Below are 5,544 nucleotides of genomic sequence, written 5' to 3' on the forward strand. Positions count from 1 at the left end.
CCTACTTTTTCTTTTTTTTTTCTTTTTTCTTTTTTTTATTTTTTTTAATTTATTTCTAGGAGAGAGAGAGAGAGAGAGAGAGAGACAGCGTGAGCAGGGGAGGGTCAGAGAGAGAAGGAGATACAGACTCTGAAATAGGCTCCAGGCTCCGAGCTGGCAGTCAGCACAGAGCCCGACGCGGGGCTCGAACCCACGAACCGCGAGATCATGACCTAAGTGAAAGTTGGACGCTTAACCGACTAAGCCACCCAGGCGCCCCTATGACTACTAACCTTTCTAGGCAAAAATCAAAGGTATATTTTTTCTTGATGGTAGATGTTGTTCTTGCCTGGGATTATTAATAATTTAGTTAATAAATTCATAAAGCTAACTTTTACTTTTGGAATATTTTTATGTATTCATAATAAAATAATGAATTGTCCATATTTCTCTTATTGAGACACATTGACCATATCTAATATATATTTCACAAGTAATTTCCATCCATTCTAGGCCTCTGAGAAGAATTTTAAAAAATGACTCTGAGTCAAAATATCTTTACAGTATAAACAATTCTGAACGATTTTAAGAAATTATTGGCACCTACTAAGGAAAGATAATTAAAATGGGACCTATGAATATAACTTTAAACTTTGACAATTATGGGGTTTGGTTCTAATCCTTACTCATATCATCTGATAACTTCACTGAGCTTAATTGCTCAATGTGCATTTAATCCACTTTGACAAATACACACACACACACACAGACACACACACAATTATTTGCACTTGCCTTATTTGAAATGGCAGAGATGTGTCACTGTGGACTGACAGGGTTTCCTTACCACTCATATTGCTAAAATGGAAACTGCCAGTAGCAAATGACTCCTCTAACATCGTTCTGAAATGTTTTTGATCTCTGGAGTCCTATTCAGTTAACCACTGAGAAGAAAAGTAAAAGCATCCTTCATTTCATAGCATCAACATAGTATACAGATAATATTAATATTTTATTAATGCATCCTGAGGTGCTAATCGGTCCATCAAATCTACCGTCATACTGCTGAAACAGTTAAGGATTAATTCAGGCCTTCAACCTTATATTGTGTTCTGAATGCTTACCTGTTAGTAAATTTTATGAGAAATAGAGTCACCTTCCCCTCATGCTAGTATGGATTCTACTTTCATAAGAGTTATCTACTGTCCTTTATGAATACCCATAATGTATAATGGTAAAATGAGATAGATGTAATTGGTAAATAGGTCAATAAGAGCACAGTTCAGAAGACAGTGGTATCTTGTTGTCGTTTGTTCTCATCCCTCCCATAATGACGATGTTTTGCATTGCAGGTTAAAAGTTGCTTCTGTGAAAGGAAACATTTGAATCATATACAAAGCCGTTGGGCCAGGATGACAGGGTTCTTAACAGGAAAGGATAGAACAAGCACGAGCCAACCCCAATGTGTCTATTATAATAAAATTCAAAGAAAAGAGCTGATCTGAGCAATGGATATGAAGTAGAAAATATATACATCTGAGAGGAAAATATGTGAAGAATGATCACAGAGTTATTTACAGCCTCAAAACTAGTGTGGTATATTTATGATACAGGGAATTTAACTTTAGGCTTCATAGTAGAAATATAGGAATTAACTTCTAATGTATGCTTTTCTGCCCCTCTCCCATTTATAAAATCCCCAGTGAAAGCCTTCTGTAAATAGATGATACATCCAGCAACAGAAAAATCCAGACTGTTTTTAGAGAAAGAATAATAAAAGAGCAACTGGTAGATATTACAAAACTAATTTACCATTATACAGTGGGTCCTTAGATAATATTTAATTAGAGATAGCTAGATGAATTAGAGACAACTAAACTCAGTTCATCTGATTTGTACTTAAAGCAAAATCTTGCAACTTAATTTGCATAGGGAAAAATAAAATCCAACATTAATATAACCATAATAATGTTCCTCAATTTAGGGGCCTGAAAGACTAGTACTTCTTACTCTTCATAATCATAGAAACTTATTATGTTGGAGCAACAGGAAGAAATCTTTGGTGAGGAATCCACTGAAGTAAAACAAACAAACAAAAGTAGACAGAATTTACTTATTTCACAACATACGATTTATTTCTATTGCTGATGGTTATTCTGAGGCAGGGCCTTTTTGCCATGAAAGGAAAAGAATCCAGGCATCATCCTTTACCCTGTAGTAGTGTTACATGTGATCAGAAAATATTAATAGTTTTCTCTGTTATCTTTCTTATTTCCCATAAATCTTTCCTTGTATGGCCATGAACCAATATAATTCTAATAGAATTAGGAGTTTTGGTCAGCTCAGGTCTGCCAGATAAGATGCACATGCTCACCTTAAGCTAGGATGTACAATTTTGATGTGTTTTCATTGTTCTCTTGATTCTTACAATAATTCCCTTTATATCAAAATTCCCTCTATAACAAAATTTTTCTTAATTATTATTTGTGGATATTAATTTTTAAAAAAATCTATAAAGCAGGACATTCTCTAGATTATTGTGTTTCTTATGTATTAATTTTAACTTGACCAAATCCAAAGTATATCCAGCCAGAAAGGTTATTTCATCTCTGAAATTAAACCTTGGTTAAGTATTTGATTTGTAAAAATGCATATTTATTTTTTTAAAGTTAACAAAACCTATCTCAAAATAATTTATTGCCCTCCCAATGAAGTATATAAAATACTGTTTATTAAATATTAATTCTTAAATTAGTTAAAGATTGTCTTGTTCTAACTTGTGAAAGAAGTTATGAAATTGTGAAAAGAGGTTGTGAGATTTCTCATATAGCCTCTGCTACAGATGTTACACATTTATTACAAGTGGTGAGACTACACTGACACATGATAATCACCCCAATCCCATAGTTTACATTAGGGTTCACACTTAGTGTTGACATTCTATGGATTAGGAAAAATATGTAATGACTTCTACTCATCATTACAGTGTTGCAGAGTGTTTTCACTGCCCTAAAAATCTTTTGTATTTCACTTTTTCATCCCACCCTCCCCCAACTGCCAGTCTCTATGAATCATTGAGCCTTTTCCTGTCCCCATGTTTTTGCCTTTTCCAGAATTTTACATAGTTGGAATCATACAATATGTAGCCCTTTCATATTGGCTTCTTTCACCTAGTAATATGCGTGTTAGGTTTCTCCTTGTCTTTGTATGCCTTCATAGCTCATTTTTCTTAGAGCTGAATAATATTCCATTGTCTGGATGTACCACAATATATTTTCCATTCACCTACTGAAGATCATACCTTGTATCATTGATGTCATTCATGTCTCTTATATATAAGCATTCATAAGCACATGGCATAATATGTGATATATACATAAATATACACGATAGAATACATTTTGGTATTGTAATTTTGAGCAAACTGTTATCTGTTAGACCTATTCATATTAAGAAAAAGAAAAGTTTTTAATTTTATCTTCACTTCTTTCTCTTTTGATGCTTTTCTTTTTTTTATATAGATCTGAGTGTCTGACCTATATTATTTTTCCTCTTCTATAAAGAACTTCTTTAAACATTTCTTACAAAAGAGGTCAACCGGCAACAAATTCTCTCAATTTTTGTTCATCTGAGGAATTATTTATCCTTTTATCACTTTTGAAGGATAATTTTGCAGGGTACAGAATCCTACATTAGTGGGTTTCTTTTCATTAAACACTAAATATTTCTCTCCACTTTCTTCTTGCTTGCAAGGTTTCTGAGGAAAAGTTGGTTGCAATTCTTATCTTTGTTCTGCTATAGGTAAGATGCTTTTTCCTCTGACTTCTACAATTTTTCCTTATCTTTGACTTTGTGTAGGATGAAGATGATATATCATGGTGTATGTCTTTTTGGCATTTATGCTGCTTCATGTTCTCTGAGCCTTCTATATCTGTGGTTTGGTATCTGACATTCATTCGGGGGAAGTTCTCAGTCATTATTGTTTCAAATATTTCTTCTATTTCTCTCTTTCTTCTCCTTTTGGGAATTCCATTACATGTATTTTACACCTTTTGTAATTGTCCCACAGTCCTTGAATATTCTGGGATTTGGTTTTTCTTTTTTTAGTCTTTGTTCTTTTAGCTTTTCCGTTTCCAAGGATTCTATTGTTATATTCTCCAGTCTACTGATCAACCCATCAAAAGTATTCTTTCTGTTACAGGGCTCTTTAGCTCTTTTTGTTTATTTCTTAAGATTTCCATGTCTCTGCTTACATCGGCCATTCGTGAATGTCTCTACTTGAACTCATGACCCTGAGATCAAGAGTAGCGTGCTATACCGACTGAGCCAGTCAGGCTAGTGCATGCCTCTACTTTATACATTAGCACCCTTAGCATATTAATTGTAATTGTTTTAAATTCCCAGTCTGATAATTCCAAAATCCTCACCATGTCTGGTACTGATACTTGCTCCGTGTTTTCAAGTTGTGGTTGGCTTCTCTCTCTCTCCTCTTCTCTTCTCTTCTCTTCTCTTCTCTTCTCTTCTCTTCTCTTTTCTTCTCTTCTCTTCTCTTCTTCTCCTCTCTCTTCTTTCCTTCCTTCCTTCTTTCCTTCTTTCCTTCTTCCTTTCTTTTTTCTTCCTTCCTTTATTTCTTTATTCCTTCCTTCCTCCCTTCTTTCCTTCCTTCCTTTCTTTTTTGTATGCCTTGCAATTTTTTCTTCATAGCTAGACATGATGAACTAGGTAAAGTAACTGCTATAAATAGTCCTTTAGTAACGTGATGGTGAAGTGTGGGGGAAAGGGTTGTATTTTACACTCCTATGATTTGATTTCTATCTTTCTTGAGCCTATGCCTTGAACTGTGAACTTAGTAAGATTTTCTGGTTTCTGTTTGTTTTTTCCCCTCACCATTTAGGTAGGACAAGATGGCCAGAAAGGGCTGGAGTTGGGTTGGCTCTTTTCTCAAGTGGAAGGCTAGAGCTGGTTCAAGTTGAGTGTTTCCCTTTACCAGGTTAAGCCCTGATAATACGCCAGCAGGTTAGGCTCTGGTTAACTAGTTTCCCTTGTGGGCAGGCCTGGTTAAGAACAGACTATTCTGGCATATTTCACAATGGTTCCCCTCCTCCTGCTGGAAGCACAAAATGAGTTTCCTCTGATATTTACTGTACGAACGTGTTTGAGCTCCTGGAGGTAGATCTCACAATATTGTGAGGACTCACCTATGACTGGGTCTTTCTGGAGTTACTAACTCTGAGTTGCCTGCACTGAGCCTCCAGCAATTCTGTAATTACTGTTTTCCACCTTTCCAGAACACTGGTTCTCACAGAGGTTTCCACCCTTAACTCTGTGCTCTGGGGGCCTTTGGGTGGCCTAGTAAGTTAAGCTTCAGACTCTAGATTTAAGCTCAGGTCATGATCTCACAAGTTTCTGAGATTGAATTCCAGGTCAGGCTCTGAGCTGGCAGTGGGAGACTGCTTAGGATTCTCTCTGTCTGCCCCTGCCCCACTCATGCATGCGCGCTCTCTCTCTCTCTCAAAATAAATAAATAAATAAATAAATAAATAAATAAACAAATATTAAGTAACA

Source organism: Crocuta crocuta, unplaced genomic scaffold (genome assembly GCF_008692635.1).
Source record: "Crocuta crocuta isolate KB4526 unplaced genomic scaffold, BGI_CrCroc_1.0 scaffold207, whole genome shotgun sequence".
Classification (NCBI taxonomy): Eukaryota; Metazoa; Chordata; class Mammalia; order Carnivora; family Hyaenidae; genus Crocuta; species Crocuta crocuta.